Genomic DNA, 12998 nt, shown 5'->3' with positions numbered 1-12998 from the left:
AGATAAAAGATACATCTCTAAAATAATCTTTCAAATTATAGGTCTCTGACAATAACTACTCATACTACTTCAAGCTTATTCTGACATCTTTATTGGAACTGCAAGACTCGTTTTGGATAAATGATGATTTAATTAGCGGACTCCATACAAAGTTTCAACTTTTACCTTTTCCCCTTAAAGCAACAAGTTTCTAGAAAGCATTAGCAAAAGTCTTGTTTTGATTAACCTTCTATCTTCAAGCCTTAGATCAGTATCAGTGCATTTTTTCCTCTTTTCATTCATGATTCATTTTTGAAAATACTGTTGATGTCTGCAGCATTACTGAACCTTCATGTTACATTCTGTAATTATCCATAAAATTTGTGTAGCGTATTGCAAAAAATGTTTGCTTTTAAGGGACATCTGCTAAAAATAAAATGATACCATAAATCTTCCAAGACAGCGGTCACCTGTCTAGTTGCTACAGAGGCAAAAAATCTCAGTTTCAAAGAGCAGGTTCGTTTTTGGCCTCTTACCAGTGAGGTCAGTGGTATTTACTTTTGTGCTTTTTGTAGGTACTCTCCCCCCCTTTAATGAAATTAGCATGTAATGCTTTTGACGCCTGCGTGTATTGGCTTTCACTCTTTGGGGAAACATGTGAACATCATTAAAACATACTTTCTCCCTCTCTTTTCAAAAATATTTCCTTAATGAATTTTATGAAATTCAAACTCCAGGGATTCATTCCAATGCTGTCTTTAATAAAGTGGCATCTGCTGATGCTAGTAAATGTGAGCATCTGTTATCATTTCTATTTAAAAAACCAACAATTTTTATGAGTAAAGAGAGCTCAACATGGGCATAACATTTACTATAAAGGTGCCATCTTTGGAGCCTGATTAGATATTTGCTTTATTCTTAGAAACGTTACTCAAACTTATTCATCCTTGGCTTTGCAAAGTAAAAGATATGAAAAGAACTTTTAATGATACTGTTGCTGCCATTTTTTTTCCTGAATTTAAATGCTGCACTGCACCATAAAGAAGGACATGCATAGATCTTGTCTCCTGAGAAGTTTCTCATCACAGCTGGGGAATGAGGTTGCTGCTGATCTCTTTTTAAATCATGCACTTCTCTGTAGTGGTTTGCTCTGTAAGCTTGTTAAGAGAGAAATGAATTAGGAGTTAGCTGATGACTTGCTCACCTAGGAGAGGCAAGAATTATGTTCTTGCATTCTTTGAAAAGTTCATGGGGAGCAGATATTCAGGTTCTCTTTGTGCCTTTTCTTCACAAGACTCTCAAATATCTGAACTGTGGTAGGCCTTGGCATTTTTACAGTGTATTTACCTTCTAGTATGTAAAGAGCAAAGGTGCCTTTAAAGTGGAGCAGGATATGAAGGATCTTTCTCTGGCAAGATAACCTCAAATGGTTTTGCAGCTGGCTGAGACTGAAGAAAGTGCTTTTGATGAATGGGTTGAAATGACATGTTTGGGGATGAAACAAGATGTTAGTCTCAAGTTTTTGAAAAAGCAAATGCTTGAAGTATAGTTTTTCCTATTAATAACTGTAGGTTGAGCTAGTTACACTTCTGAATTGCTTTTGTTATCAAAACCTCTGCTTATTGCTATTAGATAATGTCATTTAAATATGTTAGAAACTGTACCAGCAACCCACACTGTGAATAGTTGTGAATCAATTCTCACCACAAAATGAGTGTGAGAATTCTTTTTTTAGAATGAAATTTCAGGATTTCATTTACAGGCACATGACCACTGCAGCAAGGATGATAAGGAAAACACCAAATATTCCAGCACTTGTGGCATCTCAGTGAGAAGTGTTAACAGAGGAATAATAGCATTTTGTGCAGGACTCCCTTGCTTTTTTGCCACTGGAGAAACATCTAATTCTAGCATTGAACAGGCAACAACTCTTTATTCTATTTGAACTTGGGTAAGAAAAGGAATTGCAGAACTGCATTTTTTGCAGAGGGATATGGCATACAAAAAGCATTATTTTGCTCTTCAGACAGCTCTGATATCTGTTTTGTAAGGTACAGCTGGCCAGGATACTTAGGGCAAAATAGGTATGGTAAATTGCATATGTTTTAATTAGGCTGTAACTTTATTTATTTATCTCATTTTGGAACTAATGATAAAGAATTGCAAGTGCTAATACTTTATTTAATTATTTTGTTAGCTGAAACTGAGTTTCAAGGAGAGTTGAGAATTGGTCCTATAATGTCCTGTTCCACACTTCTGCAATCCTATTTCCATCAACAAATAGGGATAATTTTAGAAAGAGAGACTGTTAGACTGACACTTGTTCAGCCACTGCCAAACTTATAGTACAAGAATTGAGTGGTTCGGTGTAAGGTAAATTATATAGCCCAGCCAGTGTTAGCATAAATAAAACCTGTATACCACATAAACATATGTTCATGTAATCTGTGTCCTACATGTTTGAGAAGAGTGTTCAGAGCTTTTTTTCAAAAAAAAAAAAAAAAGTATAGGTACAAAACATTTTGTATCTGTCGTCTGTAATAAAGTAATAATTGAATTAGTCAAAGTTGAAAAAGTAATTAGAAATGTAGAAAAATGCATCCAACTAATATATCAAGTCACAAATTCAGGCTAAGAATAAAAATATTTTTTTCCCTTACCAGGAGAAAATAAAAAGTTATTTTCTGGGTGATATAGATTCATAGATTCATAGATACAGTAGGTTGGAAAGGACCTACAAGATCATCTAGTCCAAGCATCCTTCTATCACCATCCCTACCCACTGAACAACTAAATCAAATCCTTTAGCACCTCATCTAAATGCTTCTTGAACAGCGCTAGGGACGGTGCCTCAACCACCTCCCTAGGCAGGCCATTCCAGTGCCTGACCACTCTTTCAGAGAAAATTTTTTCCCTCAAATCTGATCTAAATCATTTCCGGTGCAACTTGTGGCCATTCCCTCTCATCCTGTCATTATTTATCAGGGAGAAGAGACCAACCCCCTCCTCACCACAACCCCCCTTCAGGAAGTGGTAGAGTGCAATAAGGTCTCCTCTGAGCCTCCTCTTCTCCAGACTAAACAATCCCAGCTCCCTCAGCCGCTCCTCATAAGACTTGTGCTCCAGGCCCCTCACCAGTTTTGTTGCCCTTCTCTGAACTCACTCCAGGGCCTCAATGTCCTTCCTGTAGTGAGGGGCCCAAAACTGAACACAGTACTCGAGGTGCGGCCGTACCAGAGCTGAGTACAGGGGGATGATCACCTCCCTGCTCCTGCTGGCTACACTATTTCTAATACAGGCCAGGATGCCGTTGGCCTTCTTGGCCACTTGGGCACACTGCCGGCTCATGTTGAGCCGAGCATCAACCAACACCCCCAGGTCCTTTTCCTCTCTACATTCTTCAAGCCATTCTGCCCCAAGCCTATAGCATTGCATGGGGTTATTGTGGCCAAAGTGCAGGACCTGGCACTTGGTCTTATTGAACCTCATCCCATTGAGCTCAGGCCAGATATTCAGCCTATCCAGATCCCTCTTGAAGGGCCTCCCTACCCTCAGGCAGATCGACACATCCTTCCAACTTGTTGTCATCTTCAAACTTACTGAGGGTACACTCAATCCCCTCGTCTAGGTCATCAATAAAGATATTAAACAAGATGGACGCCAGTACCGACCCTTGAGGGACACCACTCGTAACAGGACGCCAGCTGGACTTAACTGGCCTTTCTTGTAGATGGGAGTCACATGGGCAAGCCTCCAATCTTGTGGGACCTCTCCAGATAACCAGGAATTCTGATAGATGGTAGAAAGCGGCTTGGCAGTCACCTCTGCCAGCTCCCTCAGCACCCTTGGGTGGATCCCATCTGGTCCCATGGACTTGTGGCAGTTCAGATGGAGGAGCAGGTCTCTGACCTTCTCTGCTTGGATCACAGGGGGTGTATTATGCTCTCCGTCCTGGACTTCCAGGTCAGGGCAAGTACCCTGAGGATAACTGCTCTGTCTATTGAAGACAGATGTGAAGAAGGCATTGAGAACCTCAGCCTTTTCCTTATCATCTGTGGTTACATTCCCTGCCGCATCAAGTAAAGGAGAGAAATTCTCCTTAGTTCTTCTCTTGCTGTTAATATATTTGTAAAAGGATTTTCTGTTCTCCTTTACTGCAATAGTCAGTCTAAGTTCGAGCTGGGCTTTTGCATTTCTAACTTTCTGCCTGCAAATATTGGCAAGTTCTCTGTAGTCTCCCCAAGTAGCCTGTCCCATCTTCCAGAGGACATAGACTCTCTTTTTCTCTCAGAGTCTCAACAGAAGTTCCCGGTTCATCCACACTGGTCTTTTTCCCCTTCGGCTCGACTTACAGGACTCAGGGACAGCCTGCTCCTGTGCCTTTAAGATTTCCATCTTGAGAAGCATCCAGGCTTCCTGGACCCCTTTACCCCTCAGGAGCGAGTCCCAAGGGACCCTTGCAACAAGTGTCCTGAACAGGTCAAAGTCTGCCCTCCGGAAGTCCAAGGTAGCAGTTTTGCTAAGTCACCCTCTTGACATCACCAAGAATAACAAACTCCACCATTTCATGGTCACTCTGGCCAAGACAATCCCCAACCTTCACATCTCCTACTAGTCCTTCCCTGTTAGTGAAGAGCAGGTCTAGCAAGGCATCTCCCCTGGTAGGTTCTTGCACCAGCTGTGTCAGGAAGCAATCTTCCACACTCTCTAGAAATCTCATGGACTTCTTCCTCTGCGCAGTATAATATTTCCAGCATATATCAGGGAAGTTGAAGTCCCGCATGAGAACAAGTGCTAGCCATCGTGCAACATCTACTAGTTGCTTGTAGAACACCTCATCTATCTCTTCAAATATGCAACACTCTTGTCTGGATCACTGGTCCAGAGTTATGGGATCTTAAGCCTGTAGCTGGTAAAGAGTTGAAATATGATTTGGAATAAATAGTTTTGCTTGCCGGGTTAATTTCTTTCTTACCAATAATTTGCCCTTCAAAAACAACAGTCCCTGACTGATAGAGAAACAGAATGTGTGTATGAAATATAAGAAACACACTGACTAAAAAAAATATTAGCTGGCAACTCTAGGCAAACATAGTAACTTTGAAAATCATGTTTTTAATAAGACAGGGTGTTTTTTATGATCTCTGCAGCAGAAACATTGTAATAATTCATGAAACATGTTTAGATTCATATAGGAATGCATTATATACATGCTTTGGGTTTCTACGGTACTTGAGAAATCACTACAAGCATCATCAGAAACAAAAACTTATATGGGGAAGTGCTTAAGTTCCTGAGTAATGTTCATTTCCACACATCAGAATCTTTACAAGGCATAACCACTACAATAAGTGACTCACCAGATAGTCTGGAATTAATATATATCTCTGATCTTGATAACAATATGTCATAACAAATAATGTAAGCAGTAAATAAACCAGGGATATAGCTTCAGCAGCTGTAAAAAAAAATAAAAGAGAGAGAGCATGATTTTTAATTTTAGCAGGGCATTCAACTACAAAAAGGGAGAAGTGTTGTAGGTTGTACTCCTAGCATTTTATTTCAGAAGGTTTTTTTGTCAGTAATTGCTTAATATGAAATGTATTCAACAAGTCCTCCAGAACCTCTCCATAAAGTTCATTCAAGGAACGCAGATAAATGATTATGCCTGGGAATTGTTTCCCTCCTACCTTGAACTTGGAGGCTTGGTTTGAAAACTTTACTTATGATTTCCTAAGGTATCCCTCCTCCGCATACTGTGGACCTGATGAATGTTTCCTATGGTATATGTTCCGTTGAATTATGAGTACCTTCTGATCTGACACAATGCTGTGACTGTGTTAATGCCATGCCCAGCCTGAGCTAGTTATACACATTTCTTTGTTAGTGCAGAAGATTTTGTTGACAAAATAATAATATTTATATATTTATTTTTTCCCCAGACATGGGTTGGTAAGCCCAAGGTTTTTCACAGTGTCTACTATAAGCTTTCTTTTGTTGGCATAGCTCAAGGCAACTGTCCTCATAAGAATCATGTTTAATTTACTCTACTGATTTCACATGAATATTGTCATGAGAACCTAAACACTTAAGTCTTCTTTTGGCATATTATTCTGCATGCCAGACACATGGTTGTTAAAATTTGAAGACCTCTGTACCTTACAAAGGCAACAAACCTTTACATACCACAGGTTTACAGGGGCCCAAGTTTTCCCTCTGCAAAATGAAATAATAAGATTTTTCTCCCTCCTCACTGAGGTGGGTATTAATGTCTTCCCTTAATAAATGAAATCTTGGCTCTGTCAGAGTCAATGTCAAAAAACTCACATTGATTCCAGTATAGCCATAATTTTATCTATGTGCAATATTTAGGATGCTCTTATCACTGTGCAATATAACCTTATACACTCATCCAGTGACTCACTCTGTGCCACTTATTTTTGCCCCATTCCCTCCCCATATACTGACATTTAATGTGTATATAATTTTCTTGATGATATTCATCCCTTGTTTTAATATTGTAACCATATTTGCTGGCTTCCTGCCTAGTGTCTTGGACACATCTGACAGTGTGTGCTTTCATTTGTTGTTCAGCTATTTTACTATCCTCTGTCATTTTGTTTCATATCCCTTCCTGTATTCTTTAAAACTTCTCCCTTGACCTCTCACTTCCTCTGGAAGAACTAAAAAACAAAAACTTCTTGGATTAATGTGGTTTGCATTTCCAGCTGTAGTGTGCCTCATTTCAAAAAATTTTCTTTGCATTTGCAATAACTTTATCTGCTCTGAAGCATAATGCAGTTTCAATTTATATGCTGCTTTTAACATCAAGCAGTCAGTTCAAAGTCCTTTATAAAATGGAGAAAGAGGAAGCTAAACCTGAACAGACTGTGCAAATAGAGAAGATTTCAGACTAGATTTAAATTGAGATAGAGTAAGGGCATTCTACATATTATGTTTCTTCCTTTACTTGCAGTGTTCCCTATTTGCTTCTTTTCTATTAAATTTTATACATATTAATTGTTCCTTTTTTGTTTGTTTGTGTGGCTGCTGCTAATTGCTATACATGCTTAGAGTACTTTTTTGAATGTTTTCTACGGCTTCACCATTTTCAGACATGGGCCAAAATGAAACTTCACTGAGTGGTTGCTTGGTTTAGCTCTACACATTAATTCTCCGGGGCAGCCTCATTCTCTGTCAGAAACTCAGTCTCTACGTATTCCTAAGAATGTTAATTTACTGTAAATTGTACTACATTTTTTGAAAATGATTTGCCTAAATAATAATAAGTAAATAAGAAAAGACTTTTTTTATTTGTTTATTTTTAACTGCGAATATCAGCAACAGCCCAGATTAGCAATTCTGGTTTGAAACTACTATAATTATGCCAACTTATTCTGATTTGTCTGATGTCATGATGAAAGGTGTTAGTTATTAAACCTTGGCATAGACAGGGTTGAAGGAAACACTTTGTTTCTAAAACTCATGGACCTTCATAGACATGTTATGTCACTGTAAGACTTTCTCTTCTTGTGATTATCTCCATGTAATGTAACATTATTGTTCCGGGACACATGGTGACTAATTTCCCAGAGTATTACATCATTCTATTATAAGAAATCCTCCTTACTGTCACTCCTAGATCAGGATTATGAGGAAAATCTAATGAATACTCAGGGATTTATCATTACCATAACCATGCATCAAGCTCTGGGAGGGGAAGAAGTAGGAAAACATGCACCATTTATTATTCCAGGGGGAATCTTTGCAACTCTTTACTCAGAATGAAGTGCAAATTAAGGAGTTAACAGATGGCAAAAACACCAGGTTATTTCTTCTTGGAATATTAACCTCCAAGTTCCCAGCATCTGCTTTTTCCTCGGGACTTCTGGCCACAAAGAAATATGCCACAAAGAAAGCGAGAGCTAGAGACAGGTCTTGCGCCATGACTTATCTTGACTTTATGAACTGCTTTCCAGTAATCTAACCTGAAGAAGCTCATTAGGCTAAAAATGAAACTGATAAATAATATTTATACTATATTATAATTATAATATATATTTATATAAAACACAGAGATATTTACTTCGATTTTTTTCCATAAGTTCTTATTATTTTACAGGAAGCCATCTCCTCAAAACATATTCAGAGATATTTGCTTGTCCCAGATTTCAAATTCATCATTCAAAAGGAAGAGTTTACCTTCTACTTTACTACAGACTTCTGAGGTATAAAATGGAAAATCTTTGCTTTACTGTATATGCAGAAATTATCTTAAACCTTTACTGCTTGGTTCCATTTGTCTGTGAATGAACAGTTACTTCAGTCACGTCACTTTGCTTTTACACCGTATTTTGCAATGAATGGAAGGCATTACTAGGTTCTATTTCTCTCACAATCATTCCTTGAAATATCTGTGATTATCTGTCTCCTCCTTTCAATATACTATTGGAAGACAAAGCAAAGGACAAAAGTACTGATGGAATGTAAATACATTTAGAGGGTCTAGTTGAATCAACAATCTTGCTGTTAGTAGCATTGATCAACCACATTTCTAAGAGCTCTGTAAGCCATGGTTTCACTCACTTTCCTTAAAGTAGTCTCCCTCTTTACAGTATACTACTGTATACTGCATGCCAAGCTACTTTACATAGCATACTTCAAGCTTTTTGAACCTATTTCCAACCTGAAGCTGCCTCTTTTGGCATAATACCTACAGTTGCTTCTAATCAAGTAATAGATTCGGGGCATTTTAAGTGTCAAAAGTTTTACAAATCTGTGCTGTGCATGGACTGATTCTCTCTCCTCTCTTTAAAGAGAGGTTAGCTCGTTCCACTCTTCATCAAGGAAACAGCTTTTCTCAGCTCCTATTTTTCTCCTGATAGAGCTAGCTCGCACTGCACTTCCCACAGCCAGTGCTACTGGCCTACTTTTCTGAGTTCTGATGGTGCCATCCTACCCTACTTGGCCTCTTCCACTCTGCTCAGATTAAGCCTTCTAACTGCTCTTTTTTTGCTCTGATACAGTCATTCTCCTGTAATCCTCTGTGCTTTCCTATAATCGGTCTGCTCATCATTTGTAGAAAGCTGGCTTGATAATCAGATTCCCTCTGTATGGACTTTAATCCAGGTATTTGCTAATGACCTCTAAGACTGGTGGCTGCTTGTTGCTGATGTGTTTCTGACAGGAAAGCTATGTTTTGTATCTGTCATATGTTCTGTAAAAATATGTATACTTCCACGCCATTGTAAGATGATCTACTTCATAGCATGTAGGTACAATGCCATAAACAATCCTTGTATATGTTCTGTGAGCCAGGCAGAAACAGATCCATGTAAATTCTAGTTAAAGACTTATTATAAAAGTACCTATTACAAATACATAAAAGGATCCCATTGGTATTTAAAAAAACCCCTCCAGACTGAATCCCTCTAAGAGTGTATCAAAATCAGTGCAGCTGCTGTGGGAGCTGTGTCAAAAATTCTCAAAACTGTATATATATTTATTTTAAGAGCATGTTTAATCCTACAGTGTTTTAAAGTTGCTAATTGTTTTTCTCCTGATTTATATTAAATATGAAAGAATATCAAATATGGTTTTGTACATTATTATAGGCATGTTGTAGCCACAACTGTTCCAGCAATTTCTGATCAAACAATTTATTACCTTTCAGGTTCTTCTTTTTTTTTTTTTTTAATGTAATCACTGCTCAAAATGTGGCAGTATTGTTCCAGTAGTTACAATAACAATATAATAACAAAACACCCAACAAGAATTTTTAAAAATCAGAAAGTACAATCAATCCATGCAAATCCTTTTAGAAATATTTGTGTTTATCTATGGATTCACTGTCTTATTTTTTAATTCAGCTATACTGATTATTAAAATATATATATTTGTTACTGTGAAAAATTATTTTGACTGAAGCATCACCACTTTCACCAACATTCTAGTATGAATCAGAGCATGAAAAAAAACATTTGACTTCATAAATATTTTACTTCTGAATGACTGATGAAAAACAGAGTCTATGAACCACAATTACCTACTTGGTAAATGATGTAAGAAGTTCTGTAAAAAATAATTGATAATTTTGAGATCACTAAAAAAAAATCATAAATCTGTCTTCTTCATGAAATCTTTTGTGTGAAAAATGAAAAGATTTAGGCTATAAAATACATTTTTAACAGCAGGAGGCTCAATCAACAGCTTTAAACTAAATATTTACGGCTTAAAGCAGAATATAGCTATAGATATAAGTAATTTCAAAATTGTATTTGTTTATATTTTTATTCTTTTGCTCATTCTCACTTAAACTATTACAGCATTATACACAGTTAATTACTTCTTCTGGAAACAAAAATATTTACTTCCAGCACCTTTTCTCAGTGGACTTGCAAGAAAGTATTTAGAATTTGTGTATATGGTATGCTGCACATCTTAAAACCATAAAGACCATGTCAGGGGCTCTAAGGAATAATAAAATATTAATTTGATGGCAAAAATTAAGTGGCTTAAAGAAAGAAGCTGTTGTTCATCCCATGAGTGGCTTTTAAGACATTGATGTCTGGTTTTGAATGTGTCTATTCTTAGCCAAACTAACCACATGTAATGAGACCTAAGTAACTATCTAACTTCAATCATGCAGCACAAATATGGAAAACCACCAGTTTTCTCTGTCAGTATGAGAAAGACCATTTCCTCTTTCTGGAGTCTTCTGATTTTGGTAACCTTTTAAAAGGCCTGATTCATCCCTGTGGACTTAGAGAAAAGGTACATCCCTAAATAAAAGACAATTTCATTACACATAAGTAAGTACAAAGAAAGAAGACCACAGAAAGTGTTATGTGTGATACTGTAATTCACTGAGGAAACAGAAATATCTAACTGACCATGAATAGGGAAACAAATAAATTAATTATATGCTTGTTAAACTAAATGAGCAGTTCAGACACTCTGCTGCTTCAAGAGAATTAATTCAATTTACAGTGCTTAAAGATTTGGCATTAATATTGTTTAGTAGTGGAATATATTGTGTCATCAGGTTTAATTAAGACATTGTACTTTGTTTTCAATGAATGCCAGTACAAGTCAGTTATATGGTCAGAAGACCAATTTTCTCAAAGAATACTGTACTATAAACTGGTTAGCAAATGAATACTGTCTATAACTTATAATAATGTTTAAATGACATCAAAAACAACTTAATAACTTATTTTAGTATGAATTAAAAATATAAATGAAAAAATTACTATCAGAGGCATATGTGTAGTAGTTACTGGGAGTGATGTTAACTTTTCATGTTGTACTTTTGCTTAATAACCATCAGGGTATATCAGAGAAAATACAAGTTTTCAAAAGGAGATTTTCAAAAGTAGCTTTTGAGTATCAAAGGCACCTGACCAGTCCCTACCTTCTTACTCCTTTTATTGACGTATTCTTTAAAGTAAAGCTAAATGCTGAATGCATCCTAAGGAAGCACCAGATAGTTTAAAGATTTTAAACAACATAATATGAAAGCATTGGTAAAAGGGCAGATGGCAGGAGAAGAGACAAGAGAGCAGGAAAAGACTGGCAATACAGAAGTGAGCAGGAAAAGGTCTTAACAGTTCAGAGATGTGCAAAGAGCAGAAGTCATCAAACTTAACCCAAGACTGTAATTCTTTAGAGATGTTCCAGTGAAATTATTCTTCTTATCCCTTGAAGTTAATGATCAAAGGATAAAATGGAATTATGACCTATGGTTCTTGAGGGAGGAAGAGGAAAAAAGAAAAAAAGACCCAACCACTGCACTGTGCTAGCCCCAGGACGTTTCAAAGACAGAACAGCCCAGGATGTATTTTTTGCTGACTCATACCATTGTTATGTATATCTTATTAGTTCATCATTCTAACAATTAGTATCGTGATTACTTTTGGAAAGACAGTCACCAGTCACCCTTGGAATGCAGATGTGCAACATAGGGTTAGTTATGCACGTGTCATCTCTTTCAACAGCAAAGAGAAGTAAAATAGACAAGACTTGGATGTTTTGTTTGGCTTTTATGTTTTAGATGCTTTGGCACTATGTGTCTGGTATTCACTTTGTATCACAATTATACTAGATCTTGCTCAGTTTAGAAAACAAGATTTATTTTCTTTTTCACAGATGTAAAAGACAAGGACTATTTTAATTTTGTACTGAGTTTCAATATTAAGCACTCCTATTCCATATCAGTTCAGGAGGGTAGGTTGCTACTTTGAGTTACTGTATTTGGAATGTTGTCTACTTACAGGTAGAAGTGACTGCTAAAGAAAAAAAGGGAGAAGAGTTTGGAAGCAGATCTCATTTAAGGTTTACAACATTGCCATACTCAAGGGAAATATTTATTCAGCAGTCCATATCTGCCATGCAAACCACTGAACAGCTCCATCTGACAGCTTTTCAAAACTTGATACCACATTTTTGGCATGATATGATCCAGATAATTTGTGTAGTTTATATATTTGTCTGTGTACTAATTAACTCTTTGTCTTTTGGAGCTCTGATTTCCTGTTTAACATATTTAACAGTGAACCACTGTGATCCAAGGAGAAAAATTCTTTTGGCATTTATGTGGTGTGAAGTCAAAACAATTCAGAGGACTTATACTCCCTTTAGAGCAGAATTTGATCCTCTCAGTGGAATTAACAAACAGCTATAATTGCCTCCATTAAAAAAAAAAAAGTGCAAACAGATTTTACCTTCCTTCCTCACCATTTGTTTTGTTTTTTTTTTTTTTACATGCCAAAGGACATTTAGCAGAGGACAGCACAGTGCTTTTCAAGGAGGCTCATTCAAGTCAGTAAAGTCAACAAGGCTGAACTACATTTTGAACTGATCTCCCATTAAAACTGCTCAGAGGTTAGCAACTTTCAAGATTTTAATCTGAAGCACTGGGAAAAACTGTGAATGCAGGTTTTTTTCTGAGAGAAGGGTCAACATGAAGGAAATTAGAGCTGAGAATGGCATCGTTTTGTAGGCCAATGCTTACTGAACTA

This window comes from Cyrtonyx montezumae, unplaced genomic scaffold (genome assembly GCF_038088225.1).
Source record: "Cyrtonyx montezumae isolate F1298 unplaced genomic scaffold, pur_monq_1.0 scaffold_1, whole genome shotgun sequence".
NCBI classification, from domain to species: Eukaryota; Metazoa; Chordata; class Aves; order Galliformes; family Odontophoridae; genus Cyrtonyx; species Cyrtonyx montezumae.
This window is presented reverse-complemented; position numbering follows the sequence as displayed.